General features: G+C 39.6%; 1 long non-coding RNA gene across 3 annotated transcripts in view; it reads left to right on the top strand.

Annotated features, from left to right (window-relative positions):
• Window positions 1-15,540, top strand: part of LOC138988233 (uncharacterized) — a 67,952-nt gene that overhangs the window by 714 nt on the left and 51,698 nt on the right. For 2 of the 3 annotated variants that reach the window (XR_011464522.1, XR_011464520.1), the window contains exon 2: window positions 5,225-5,382. This is a non-coding gene — a long non-coding RNA (uncharacterized lncRNA). Of the gene's footprint in view, window positions 1-3; window positions 171-5,224; window positions 5,383-15,540 lie in introns of those variants that run through there. The other variant, XR_011464521.1, reaches the window with a different exon arrangement.

The following is a 15,540-nucleotide window of genomic DNA, read 5'->3' as shown; positions in this document are numbered from 1 at the left end:
GGGGAGGAGTGGCCGGAGGACGGTCCGGATGTCATCCTCCCGCTCTGAACACCTGAGAGTGACCGAGGAATGAGAAAATGCCCTTCTCGTGAGCCGGGGACTACTCCCCAAACTTTTCCATCTCCCTCCCTGGCTCATGCGGGAGGAGATGGGGAGCGTGGACCAGTAGGGTTGGTTTGTGGGGTCACCTGCCGGATGGTGGGTGGTTTGGGTTGCTCTGGACGACGGGCGTTAGCTTGAGTCAGTCAGTTTCTCGGCCAGGGCTGGAGCTCCTAGTTCGTGCTTTTGGAAAGCTGTGTGTGTGTGTGTGTGTGTGTGTGTCAGTGACCTATGGACGTTCTTGAAATTTGTGGCTCCTTGTATTCACACCCGCCACCGTCCAGAGGTGGTGTGTGTGTGTGTGTGTGTCTACACCTTCCTTTGCAGCCCCTCTGCTTCCAGCGTGCTGCGAGCATTTAAGGCTTCCAAATGTAGTGATTATGAAGAAAAGCCCCTAAATGATGCTTTCCCCATCCATCAGCCTATTGCTTTTAATTTAACTTCCCTGAATTTTGCCTTAATGCTGTCACCTTTCCGAACAAAATCTTTCAGTGACTTTCCATTGCCTTTTGGAGAAGGCCAGACACAATTGTGAACTCAATAGACTTCTCCACTTCAATTCCCGCTAGTTCACCAAGACAAGTTGCCTAGCTGCAGTCAGGCTGGGAAACTCACTCTGCCTTTGCTTATTCCCACTGTCCTCCCTGAGCCAGCGGAATCCCAGTTTGGAGAAATGGAGCCAAGCCTATTCACTTTCATGGTTCTCCTCCAAGGCCTGGATTGGTGGGGCTTCTCTCTCCATTCTGATCTGTCACAGCTTGTGGTGTTTATCTCTCCGCTAGACTAGATAAAGAATTGGAGAAGGCAATGGCACCCCACTCCAGTACTCTTGCCTGGAAAATCCCATGGATGGAGGAGCCTGGAAGGCTGCAGGCCATAGGGTCACTGAGGGTCGGACACGACTGAGCGACTTCACTTTTATTTTTCACTTTCATGCATTGGAGAAGGAAATGGCAACCCACTCCAGTGTTCTTGCCTGGAGAATCCCAGGGATGGGGGAGCCTGGTGGGCTGCCGTCTATGGGGTCGCATAGAGTCGGACACGACTGAAGCAACTTAGCAGCAGATATAGAATGCTAGATGGTACTTTACACCTGATGAAACTACTTTGAATTAACTTTTCTTGTTTGTCAGTCCTATCTTTGGCTCTGCTCAAATGCATGAATTGCCTTACTTGTTGTATTTACCCTGTAGGTCCTAAAAACAGTGAGTTAATATAGCAGTACTGACAGCATATGCTGTGATGTGTTTAGTTGCTCAGTTGTGTCCGACTCTGTGACCCCATGGACTATATAGCCCACCAGGCTAGAATCCACGGGGATTCTCTAGGTAAGAATACCGGAATGATTTGCCATGCCCCCAACTAGGGGATCTTCCCAACCCAGGGATCAAACCCAGGTCTCCTGCATTGCAGGTAGATTCTTACAGCTGAGCTATCAGGGAAGCCCATACTTCCCTGACATACTGACAGCATACTTGAATAGAAAATGAAATTTCATATGTTGATAACTCTTTACCTTTCTTTTATCTTCATGTATTCCTTTCCTTTTTTCTTTCTTCCTTTTTCTTTTTTTCATTCTTTCTTTCTTTCTTCCTTCCTCCTTCCCTCCCTTCCTTCCTTCCTACTCATTTTCCTTCATATCAATGATGTCCTTTACTCCTGTTGGAAGCAAATGTTTCCTCTTTCCCTCAGTGGTTAAGATCTTCAGTTCTGGATTTAGATTGTTTGCATGTGAATCCTTGGACAAGTTTTTTAACCAGTTTCAGTTTCCTTGTATGCAAACTAGGGATACTAATAGTATCTAACTCATAAGAAGATAGTGAAAGTGCTTCCCATAGTGCCTAGAAGAGTTGGCACCTGTTAAAAATGCCTGTTATAATATGCAGATGCATGTTAGGATGATGGTCAGTATTCAGGAGCTAAGTGAATCAATGTATGGTAAAGTACAAGTAGGATTATCTGTGCGTCAGGAGTTCCTGAGTTTAATTTCTGAACCCAGCAAGGAAACAAGCAGTAAGTAACTTGTCAATTGCTCTTTTCTAAAAGAATAAATGGAACCAAGAAAGATGATCCTGGAGGTGGGTTAGCTTAATGGAACATTGATAGGGATCACAAATTTGGTAAATTAGAATTGGGAAAAGGGACTGCTGGTTCGTGATGGTTTTTGTTTTACAAACTGGATCTGGAAAAGAAATAGCCCTCAAGTGTCTGAAAAACTAAAGCAGAATTCAGTAGAAAGAATGAGGGGTCAGCTGGAAGTATTTCATTATTTTGCACAGTGGCCCCTGTCAAGTACTTATAAACAGTGACAGGAAGAAGACTGTCTTAGTCCTAATTAATGTCGTATTTCAATAAATACAGTGTCGTGGTGTGTACACAAAAGAAGGATGGGGTGGGACCAGATTGGAAAAAATGGAGTCACGCGACAGTAGTCAGCTCTTTGGTATTGATATGTGGGGAGGAATTTTTTTCATTTTGTAGCTGATGCCTGCAAGCAGGAGATACCATCATCATGAAAAAATCCTTGTGCTTCTCCCAAAATTTTCCACAGCAATGTGCTCCTCTATAAGCTGATTTCACATGGTGTGAAGAAATCTTCTCTTTATTGGTTTTATGTTTACTCAATTTTCTAACCATTAGCTTTCAAGAATGACTCTGTCATGACACATCAGGAAGACTGGCCGCTGCCTCCGCAAAAGAGTCTTGTTTTTTTTTTTGATAATTGGGAACCATTTTCATTAATCTTTCATTTAAATGTATAAACATAGTATCAAGCACAATCATAATTCCTCTTAAAGGCCCCCAACACATTTAAGGCAGGACAGTTTGGCAAGAAAACAATCAAGTCGTATAGAATTTTCCAACTGGCAGTACCTTCAAGATATCAACCAGGTCAGCAATTCCCAACCCTTGCAGTTTGGGGATTCTTTCTCAAAAACTTAGTAAATATAAATAATATTTATAGTCTGATATCTATCTAATACTGTTTTTTAAAGGTATTAAGGATTGTGATTATTAAAGTGTATTCATTTTAAATTAATAATGAATTCAAGGTGGCTTGCTGGTATGTGTATTTTAATTGATACATAACAAACATATTACCTCTGTCAGATGGGGCTGTGTGGCATTAAAAAGGGTCCTCTTAGGAGAATTAGGAAACCCTGGACTGGCAGCATCTACGAATCCTAAACTGTATGCTGCTGCTGCTGCTAAGTCACTTCAGTCGTGTCTGACTCTGTGCAACCCCATAGACAGCAGCCCACGAGGCTCCCCCGTCCCTGGGATTCTCCAGGCAAGAACACTGTAGTGGGTTGCCATTTCCTTCTCCAATGCAGGAAAGTGAAGAGTGAAAGTGAAGTCGCTCAGTCGTGTCCGACCCTCAGCGACCCCATGGACTGCAGCCTACCAGGCTCCTCCGCCCATGGGATTTTCCAGGCAAGAGTACTGGAGTGGGGTGCCATCGCCTTCTCCGCCTAAACTGCATACACAGGCCCTAAACTGATATCAGGTGTAAGCCTACTACACACTGTAGCCAGATCGAGCCCTGGACCAGACCCAAACTCTAGCATTTAGCCTTAGACAAGAACAGATGCAACTTCATAATTCTTCTCCCATCACTTGCTTCTTTGGGACTGCAACTGGCACTTATTTATTATGAAATTAATGATTTTCAAGCTAACAACAGAGCATACCTACTTTGGTGAATTAGCTTTTATATAACAAAATGTTTATAATTTTTTGTTAGGTAATCCTTAGCAAGAACTGCTGCCATGGAGTGGTATTAGATTGCTTTTTTAAAAAATAATGTATTTTTTAAACTTATGTATTTTTTAATTGAAGGATGATTGCCATACAGAATTTTATTTTTTTCTGTCAAACATGAACATGAATCAGCCATAGGTTGCTTTTTTTTTAACAATAAAGGTGTTGAAAAATATAGGAAAGTGTTTGAGATAAAGCTATTAAATTTAATATTCAAAATATGAGTCCTGGAATGTGAATTCTGTTCTATCATGCTAACTTTTGAAAAAAATGATTTTATTCTACATTTAGACAAATATGAATCATACGTTAGCCACTTCCACTTGAATGAAGAATTTATGTCCTTCATGATAATTACTTAAATGTAGATTAAATAGTGTCTTATAAAGTACAAACAAAGCACGCATTTCCAAGCAGAATTCTAGGCTCCATATTTCCCTGTAGTCTCTGTGCAACTGTGACTGTTTAGCTTTTCTTGTTTTGTAAGAAAAGTATGTATTTGTTTGGCTGGGTCAGATCTTAGTTGTGGCACTGGTATCTTTAGTTGTGGCATGAAAATTCTTAGTTGTGGCGTTGAGATCCAGGTCTCTGACCAGGGATTGAACCCAGGGCCCCTGCACTGAGAGCTCGGAGTCTTAGCCACTGGACCACCAGAGAAGTCCCCTAGCTTTTCTCCTTGACTGAAAATTAACATATTGCCATGCTTTTTCATTGATTCATTTATTCATATTGTGTCCTAGTAGAGACAAAATAGAGAAAGGAGGAACTTACATTGAATGTAGTTATCCTCCCTTTATTTAAATATCCTTTATCATAGACTTTTTAAAAAAAAGTCATTGTCTTCTGGACTAATCCATTCTTAACAGAGGATTAGTTTGAAAATTCAGAAAAAGAAAAATGTCCTTGTGTTTCATTCGATGTATGCAGAGGTAGAAGAAAATAAAAATTTAGAACGCTTTAAAGTCTAATTAATAGTAAACTACAATTTTTCATTGACTGGCCTGATAATTTGAGTTTTCTTAAACCAAAAATGTTCCAAAACGTGTAAAAATTTACATACCATTTGAACAGTGAGTGGTGTAGATGGCTGAGTGATTAGATGAATGAATTCACTAAAAGACAGTATCTTGTTTGTGGTTCTGTTTTGATTCAGAACTATAGGTGGAAAGGAACATGAAAGTAGTGGATATTTGTTCTTAAATCTAAATCAGAATGTGCCTAGTAATAATAGCAGTAGCAACAACAACACGTAGCATTTATATACCTAACATTTTTAATGCATTAGGTAGTTTAAAATATAATTGCTTATTTATTCCCCTAAATAACCCTGTGAAGTGAGTACATTTTTATTTCTATTTTACAGATGAGACTAAGGCAGAAAGATTAAGGAATTTGTTCAAGGTCCTTCAGCTCATAAACAACAGGAGACAGAATTCAAATCAAGCAGCCTGACTCCGGGCAACACCAACTCTTTCACCATCACACTGTATTGTTTTTGCCCATAGCAACGTCTGGTTCACCGTAAGTAGTGTTTCTTTCTTTTTTTATTTTTTAATTAATTTTTTAATTGAGGGATAATTGCTTTACAGATTTTTGTTGTTTTCTGTCAAGCCTCAACATGAATCAGCCATAGGTATACATATATCCCTTCCCTTTTGGACCCTTCCATCTCCCTCCCTACCCTACCCCTCTAGGTTGATACAGAGCCCCTGTTTGAGTTTCCTGAGCCATACAGCAAATTCCCTTTGGCTATCTATTTTACACATGGTAATGTAAGTTTCCATTTACAGTGTTTCTTATATGTGCATTGCTCTCTTATATTTTCACTAAAATCCATGTTTCTGGAGCTTCTAGTCTCAGAGTATTTGAAAAGAGCGTTCACGTCCCTTTGCTGATAGTTTTGATACTCTTTCCAAGAAGAATGTCCCATATTATTGCTTTCCTATTAAGAAGGAAATTAGGTGTGTCAGTCTTCCAGCTTCCATCGCCAAAGCAGTTGTTCACCTTCCTTTTTTATAGTCCATCATGCTCATGTAAAACATTTTGTTCTAACAATGCCCCGTTGAAAATACCACGTGTGAATTTTATCAACAGCTTCCTCTGAAAAATCATTCAGTAATCATAAAATATGAGAAAAAGACAGATGCTATTTGATATTAGGAATCTGACATCTGAAGCTGCTGCTTCTTGTACTTGTCTTGAGCTGTGACCTAGTAATAGAAGAGCCTCCCTTTCTGTCACTTATGCATACCCACAGAGCATTAATTACACATGCAGTGATGATGAATTAGGAATGCAGCCATCCTTATTTAAAGTACTGCTATTTCAAGTTTAGCTAATGCCTAGAAGCATGTGATCATACATCGCCTACACTGGTGCTACTACTTCTTAATCAATGGCTTGCAGTTAAAATGTTAACTTTCATAAAGGCCTTGATTAAACAATCATTCAATGAGCATTTTATGTCTCATACATCATCAGCCTTTGAGAAACTCCCCAACTTCTAAATAATTTGCAAGATTATTGCAATGATTGCATATGGATTTATGTAGTTTCTTAAATACTCAATTTAATGCCCTTCTTGCTTCTCTTTTCTCAGCTATTTAAAGGCCTCCTCAGACAACCATTTTGAGTTTTTGCATTTCTTTTTCTTGGAGATGGTTTTGCTTACGGCCTCCTGTGCAGTGTTACGAACCTCCATCCATAGTTCTTCAGGCACTTGGTCTATTGGATCTAATCCCTTGAATCTATTTGTCACTTCCACTGTATAATCGTAAGGGATTTGATTTAGGTTATACCTGAAGGGCTACTTTCCCTACTTTTTTCAATTTAAGTCTGAATTTTCAATAAGAAGTTCATGATCAGAGTCAAGTCAGCTCCCAATCTTGTTTTTGCTGACTATATAGAGCTTCTCCATCTTTGGCTGCAAAGAATATAATTAATCTGATTTCAGTATTGATCATCGGGTGATGTCCATGTGTAGAGTGGTCTCTTGTGTTGTCAGAAGAGGGTGTTTGCTATGACCTGTGCATTCTCTTGGCAGAACTCTTAGTTGGGCTTTGCCCTGCTTCATTTTGTACTCCAAGGCCAACTTTGCTTGTTACTCCAGAGATCTCTTGACTTTCTACTTTTGCCTTCCAGTCCCCTATGATGAAAAGGACATCATTTTTTGGTGGTTCTAGAAGGTCTTGTAGGTCTTCATAGAAGTATTCAACTTCAGCTTCTTCAGCATTAGTAGCATTGGAGCATAGACTTGGATTACTATGATATTGAAGGCTTAGCCTTGGAGACTTACAGAGATCATTCTTCTGTTTTGAGTTTTCCCCAGGTACTGCATTTCTCTTTTGTTGACTATGATAGTTACTCCATTTCTTCTAAGGGATTGTTGCCCACAGTATAGATATAATGATCACCTAGATTAAATTCACTCATTCCGGTCCTTTTAGTTCATTGATTCCTAAAATAGAGGAAAACAATAGAATGGGAAAGACTAGAAATCTCTTCAAGAAAATTAGAGATACCAAGGGAACATTTAATGCAAAAATGGGCACAATAAAGGGCAGAAATGATATGGGCCTAACAGAAGCAGAAGATATTAAGAAGAGGTGGCAAGAATACACAGAAGAACTATCCAAAAAAGATCTTAATGACCCAGAGAACCACGATGGTGTGATCACTCACCTAGAGCCAGATATTTTGGAGTGCCAAGTCAAGTGGGCCTTAGGAAACATCACTATGAACTAAGCTAGTGAAGGTTATGGAATTCCAGCCAAGCTATTTCAAATCCTAAAAGATGAGTCTGTGCTCATCTGCATTCAGTATACCAGTAAATTTGGAAAACTCAGCAGTAGCCACAGGGCTGAAAAAAGTCAGCTTTCATTCCAATCCCAAAGAAAGGCAGTGCCAAAGAATGTTCAAACTATCGCACAATTGCACTCATCTCACACACAAGCAAAATTCTCTAAGCCAGGCTTCAACAGTATGTGAACTGAGAACTTCCAGATGCTCAAGATGGATTTAGAAAAGGCAGAGGAACTAGAGATCAAATTGCCAACATCCATTGGATCATAGAAAAAGCAAGGGTATTCCAGAAAAACATCTGCCTCATTGACAATGCTAAAGCCTTTGACTGTGTGGATCACAAAAAACTGGAAAATTCTTAAAAAGATGGGAATACCACCTTACCTGCCTCCCGAGAAACCTGTATGCAGGTCAAGAAGTAACAGTTTGAACTGGACATGGAACAACAGACTGGTTGCAAATTGGAAAAGAAGTATGCCAAGGCTGTATATTGTCACCTTGCTTATTTAACTTATATACAGAGTATATCATGAGAAATCCAAGGCTGGATAAATTACAGACTGGAATCAGGATTGCTGGGAGAAATGTCAATCACTTCAGTTCAGTTCAGTTCTGTCGCTCAGTCGTGTCCGACTCTTTGTGACCCCATGGACTGCAGCACGCCAGGCCTCCCTGTCCATCACCAACTCCTGGAGTTTACCCAAACTCATGTCCATTGAGTCGGAGATGTCATCCAACTATCTCATCCTCTGTCATCCCCTTCTCCTCCCACCTTCAATCTTTCCCAGCATTAGGGTCTTTTCAAATGAGTCATCTCATCACATCAGGTGGCCAAAGTATTGGAGTTTCAGCTTCAGCATCAGTCCTTCCAATGAATACCCAGGACTGATTTCGTTTAGGATTGACTGGTTGGATCTCCTTGCAGTCCAAGGGACTCTCAAGAGTCTTCTCCAGCACCACAGTTCAAAAGCATCAATTCTTTGGTGCTCAGCTGTCTTTATAGTCCAACTCTCACATCTATACATGACTACTGGAAAAACCATAGCCTTGACGAGATGGACCTTTGTTGACAAAGTAATGTCTCTGCTTTTTAATATGATGTCTGGGTTGGTCATAACTTTTCTTCCAAGGAGTAGGTGTCTTAATTTCATGGCTGCAGTCACCATTTGCAGTGATTTTGGAGCCCCCCAAAATAAAGTCTGCCACTGTTTCTGCTGTTTCTCCATCTTTTTGTCATAAGGGTGGTATCATCTGCATATCTGAGGTTACTGATATTTTTCCTGGCAGTCTTGATTCCAGCGTGTGTTTCATCCAGCCCAGTGTTTCTCATGATGTACTCTGCATATAAGTTAAATATACAGAAATGTCAATAACCTCAGATATGCAGATGACACCACATTAATGGCAGAAAGTGAAGAGGAACTAAAGAGCCTTTTGATGAAGGTAAAAGAGGAGAGTGAAAAAGCTGGCTTAAAACTCAGTATTCAAAACACTAAGATTATGGCATCCAGTCCCATCACTTCATGACAAATAAATGGGGAAACAATGGAAATAGTGAGAGACTTTATTTTCTTGGACTCCAAAATCATTGCAGATGGTGATTGCAGCCATGAAATTAAAAGACACTTGCTCCTTGGAAGAAAAGCTATGACCAATGTAGACAGCATATTAAAAAGCAGAGACATTACTTTGCCAACAAAGGGCCATCTAGTCAAAGCTATGGTTTTCCCGGTAGTCATGTATGGATGTGAGAGTTGAACCATAAAGAAGGCTGAGCACCAAAGAATTGATGCTTTTGAATTGTGGAGTTGGAGAAGACTCTTGAGCGTCCCTTGGACTGCAAGGAGATCAAACCAGTTAATCCTAAAGGAAATCATTCCTGAATATTCATTGGAAGGACTGATGCTGAAGCGTCAATACTTTGGCCACCTGATGCAAAGAGCTGACTCATTAGGAAAGTCAGCTTTTCTAAGGCTGGGAAAGAGTAAAGTCAGGAGGAGAAGGGGACAACAGAGGATGAGATGGTTGGATGACATCACTGACTCAATGGACATGAGTTTGAGCAAGCTCTGTGAGATGGTGAAGGGCATGGAAGCCTGGTGTGCTGCAATATATGGGGTCACAAAGAGTCATACATGACTTAGCAACTGAATAGTAAGAACAGTGTCCTTCTCAACCTTGGAGAAAGGATGAAACATACACAGCCTGAAACTTTCTTGTCTTCAATCTCTTCAAGATATCTAAATCTATAGCTCAATAAATTTTATCTCAGTTCAGTTCAGTCGCTCAGTCGTGTCCGACTCTTTGCGACCCCATGAACTGCAGCACACCAGGCCTCCCTGTCCATCACCAACTCCTGGAGTTTACCCAGACTCATGTCCATTGAGTCGGTGATGCCATCCAACCATCTCATCCTCTGTTGTCCCCTTCTCCTCCTGCCCTCAACCTACTGTTGCCTTATTTCGGTACACCCTGGAGGTAAAGATATCTAGAAGATGGAGTAAAATGGCACAGAAATCCTAGGAATTGTTTTATGATTACTGTTTTTTTCCTCTGTTTAACACTGCCACTAACAGATAAGTAAAAAATCGCTAGTGAAGGCAATAAAGCAATAGCTATTGAAGTCTTCATTTTTATTACATTGGATATTACTGGTAATACCTGTTAGATTTAGAAAATTATCCCCCAATAAAATTACACACAGATTATATTCTGTCTTGCAATGTATCTTAGTCTGTAAGGAATGATTTGTATAATTGCTAATATTTTATTGTACAGCTGATTCTCCTCACCCATGGCTACACGTTAAAGTCACTTGGATAGCTTCAGAAAAAATACTGAATCTGGGGCCTTATTCTCCCAGAGATTCTGATTCATTTATTTTGGGAAGGGCCTCAAATAAATGTAGTCTTATAAGCAGAGAGCCTGATGTTTTAACTAAACATGGAAAGCGAGAACAAATACTGAACCACATAGTTTAGATCCAAGTTCTAGTCCTGACTGAACATAAACTCTTGTGTGATCTTGTGTAGGTCATTTAACAGTTCTGGGCTAGACCTTTTTCATTCTTAAAAGGCAGATTTGAACCACACGATCTCGAAATGGAATAGCTTTCTATGACCTCTGAAATCTGATACTGATGTGATGGAACCACAACATTAATATCTCTCAACTATATTTGCTTTTTAAGCACTGAGCAATCTTAGACCTCGGCTGAAATATCCTAGAGTGATAGCACAGGTAATGTCCTTAGGATATGAAAAAGTAGTTTATCTTCTAAACAGGCTTCTCCAGTTTTCTGAAATCTTACCTTCATCTCCCCTAGGATTTTGGTTTAGCTGTTTTGTTCATTTTCTTCCCTTAGCTTACAACGTATGAATCATAAATGCCATGGAAACTATGTGGGGATTTAGAAACTTGAAAATCTTGATCCTGTTGTGGATTGAGAACTGTACTATAGTATGACCCGAGCCACATTTATGAAGAAAATTTCACTTTTTCTGTTGGAAAGAAGGGGTATATGTTAAATGTGCCAAAAGAATAAGAAAAGAAAACATTTATGCAAAAAAAAAGACACTAAACCAACAGTTCGAAGCCCTAGTTTGCGATGCTAGCTCCTATCATTCCTGAGTCTTTTGACCTTATGACCTTATTTACACTGCCCTAGCCTCATCTGTAAAACCTGTTCCTGTCTTTCATTCATCTCAGTATTTTCATGGGATTCAAATGAGGTCAATTAATAAAATGGTGAGACAGAACTGTAAGATATAATTTTTGACATTAACAAATATCAGATATTTATTTAGTGTCAAGATATATAAGAGAGTCAAAAAGTTCAAAGGGCCATGGTGATAGTGCTGGCTTCCCAAAGCACAAGGAGAGTGTTCCAAAGAGGTGCCTGTGGCAGGTGGAGCAATGAGGTCAAGACAGTAGTAGAAATGGAGGAAGAGGTTTGGCAAGAATGAGATCACTGGTAACCTTTCAGGAGAAAGTTCAGTGTAAAGGAGAAGACACAAGTCAGATTACAGACATATAATGTCCTGTATTTCTTCTAATACTAAATATCAACTGTCAGAGAAGAGTCAGTGGGCCTCACTCAGCGTGGGAAGTTTCACAGGACAAGAGTCCCAAAAGTCATCAAAGCTAAGTGTAAAACTCTTGGAGTAGAGAGAAGTCATTCTTGTAGGCAGGCCTTTGTTTAACCCATGCAGTATTCAAGTGAACCCAAGAGAGAAGCTGCTTACTGTGGGCTTTACTATAACATGCATTTCTCATCTTTTTCTAATTTAATTTGGAGGGAAACTTCAAAAATAATTTTCTTCAATATTATATATATATGGATCTAAGAAAGTAACCTTGTGTATTATAGTAGAGGAATCAGGAACAAAGTGATTTTCTGAGATACTGAGATTCTATTAATATATATACAGACAATCTCGTTCACACCTTATTTAAATGCATTGGTCTCCTCTCATTCCTTTCCTGCTGATATCTAATCCATTATTTGTGGGTGGAAATTAAGGGGCACAGGAGAAAACATACAACAGGTACTCTATATATAGTATATATACATACACACACATATAATATCTGTTGTATCTTCACTGAGGGCGGGTAGCTGAGTATAGAGAAAGAGACATGGATCATCATCTCCAGTCTTTATATGGTGCCATGGCACTTAAACTGACTTGGACTTCAGAATGACATAAGATCAAAAATATAATGACATGGAAGGAATATCCATCTTACAATTCCTAGTCCCCTCTCAAGTTACTCTGGCTCTTGGACTATAATTTCAGACTTAAGATTCTTCAAAACTCCCCTCATCTCATGAATCAACTCCCCAGACTCCCTGGAACTTAATCTTCCTTTCTCTAAACACACCTCTTAATACATACCTATTTGTAAAAATCTAGTTATCTTTCTACTTTTGTAACAGAGGACCTAGTACTTCAGATCTGTCCTTCCTGGGTTAGTGCATCTGCATTCTTAAGAATGTATGAAAAATAAAGCTAGAGGAACCCAGAATCTCACCAGAAGGAAACCTGAGTTTTACTTGAATCTTGAGCCAATTTTCTAGAGGCCCTCCTATACCTCACTTAGATTATAAAGTGTGTTTTGGATTTGGAAAAAATATTACCTGTATTCCCATGGGGCTCCAAAAGGAATGGCTATAAACTACCCTTCTCTCTGCTTACCCTATCCTGCCAGTCTTGTAACGGGTATCATGGCATCTTAACATGAAACCTGTGCTTTGTTATGTTATCTGTTGTACCGAGCTCTCTAGTGAAAGTAAAAGTGTTAGTCACTCAGTTGTGTCTGACTATTTGAGACCCCATGGATCCCGCCAGGCTCCTCTGTCCATGGAACTCTCCAGGTAAGAATTCTCTAGAATGGATAGCCATTACCTTCTCCAGGGAATCTTCCCGGCCTGGGAATTAAACCCAGGTCTCCCGCTTTGCAGTCAGATTCTTTACCATCTGAGCCACCAGGGAAGGTCTCTGGTGGCTCTGACAAATCCTTGACTTCCAAAATCACAAATCAATAGAAGATATTCCAAAGGGAAAACTAAATCAAGCCCAGCAATGGATAGGGATAGACTAAGGATTTGAGAGCAGAAGCTCTGATGTTTATAACATTTCTACTTACGTGACTTGTGAGTTCAAAACTTTTATGACACTTCAACTCCAGATTCTTGGCAGTTCTGCTTGTTTTTTGTCCTGGATCATACTCAAATGAGTGTTAACTTTATTATTACTTTCTCTGGGAGCCTTTTCAGATCTTCCTAGGCCATGTCAGGCACATCCAGTGATGTCTTTTATTACAGTCTGAACTTCCTCCATCATAAAACTTATCACTTCTTCACGCATTTGTTTCTTGTTTCTCTCATGGAAAGATGAACTCCATGAGGAAAGGATCAATCGCTATCCTTATTCAGTAACTTGGAGTTAAAATTTTTAGAACATTGGCTAGCACATAAATTATACAATAAGTATGCCTATTGTTAGTGGTGGTTTACAAGTTGTATTTTAAATACCAGATTTTAATATTTTTGAAGCCAAAGTGATGCCTTTCATGTGTTTGGATACTCTGCTATACCTACTTTAGTGTCTTGCATATGTGTGTGTGCTTGGTTATGCAGTCGTGTCTGACTCTTTGCGACCTCATGGACTGTAGCCCACCAGGCTCCTCTGTCCATAGAATTTTCCAGGTAAGAATACTGGAGCAGGTTGCCATTTTCCACTCCAGGGGATCTTCCTGACTGGGGGATTGAACCCATGTCTTTAGTGTCTCCTATGTTGGCAGGTGGATTCTTTACCACTGCACCACCTGGGAAGTCCTGTTTTGCATATATGAGGCATTAACATTTAGTTGTTGAATGAATGTGTTGCTTACTAAAGCTGAATTCCATATTATATATTAAAGGAAGAGAAGAAAATTACATTGGGACTTGGGTGTCATATATCTGGTAGTGATCCAACATGACTAGGTTAATAATTATTGCCAGCACAAATCCTATTACATTAATGGTGTGCATACTATCTTAATAAGCTCCTAGACCGGTTTTGTTAGATATCTATGAATCAAACTTAGGGCCAGTGGTAAGGAAGACTTGCCCATTAAGCAGGCACTTAACAATACTTCTGTGCTCTGATCGGTACTATTCACAAGTCACAGTGTCATAGGATAGGTTTGGTGTGGACAGCCGAAGGTCTGTTGAGCAGAAGAAATATCTGAAGTGATCTCCAGAAAATGCTGCTTGTTAAAGACTGTAACATCTTGAATCATGCTGAGAACTGGTCAGAGATGACATGAATCATTTTGAGAAAATCCTGCAGCTTAAGGAGCCAAAGAACTTCTTCTGTTAGAAACCCAGCAATTAGGAGCCCAAGTAACACTTGACTCTTGTGTTCCACATGAAAAAGACAAATATGCTGAGGGTATTTGGATGCCCATTACTGTGAAAATTAATACAGACATAATACCAAGGCCTGGATGATAAACAGATCCCCAGTGTTATTAAGAGAAATGATATCATGCAGTTTCATGGATTAACTAAGATATTGCTCTTGCCATTTGTTACATTTAAAGTATCTGAAATACCTTTACATCTGTATTTCTGATTTGTGGACTTAGCAACTATGATAGAAGGCTTAAGACAACCCAAGTTATTCAACAGTCTTAGGTTTAAACTGAACATTTATTTGATAGGGGAAAAGAGCATGGTATTTATAATTAATAAATTATAAATACATAAATAAAAATAAATGGCTAAAAAAACTTAGCTTCTTCTTTTTATTACCAACAAAATTATGCCTCCAACTTCTTCATTGATTTGCCTATATGTTGTTCAACCATAACTTTTTTTCTGAATAAAGTTCCATTATATTAGGGTTGGGAGTTTGTCGTTTTAAAATTATTTCACCAAGATGTTATCCACTTCATGAGGTTCTCTCAGCCTCATGAAGCAGCATGGGTTCTGTCAGACTTCTCAGTTGGGGCTTACAGTCATTTTACATTCTGATGCAGCATACTCAGGAATATATATCTTTATGAAATAAGTGTGTTAAAACCATATATTAGCTTGTTGAAGTGTGTTGTGATCTCTTCTATTTTATCTCATATGAAAGATACAGTGGCCTTCCCAGGTGCCACAAGTGGTAAAGAATTCGCCTGCCAGTGCAAGAGATGCAAGAGATGCAGGTTTAATCCCTGGGGCAGGAAGATCCCCTGAGGTAGGAAATGGCAACCCGCTCCAATATTTCTTGCCTGGAAAATTCCCTGGACAAAGGAGCCTGGCAGTCTGCAGTCAATGGGGTCACAAAGAATTGGACACGATTGAGCACACTCAGGCCATAGGACACAAGGGTATAATAG

Source organism: Bos mutus, chromosome 6 (assembly GCF_027580195.1).
Source record: "Bos mutus isolate GX-2022 chromosome 6, NWIPB_WYAK_1.1, whole genome shotgun sequence".
In the NCBI taxonomy this organism is placed as follows: domain Eukaryota; kingdom Metazoa; phylum Chordata; class Mammalia; order Artiodactyla; family Bovidae; genus Bos; species Bos mutus.
The sequence above is the reverse complement of the archived record's forward strand: the minus strand, read 5'-3'. Positions and strand labels throughout refer to the sequence as shown.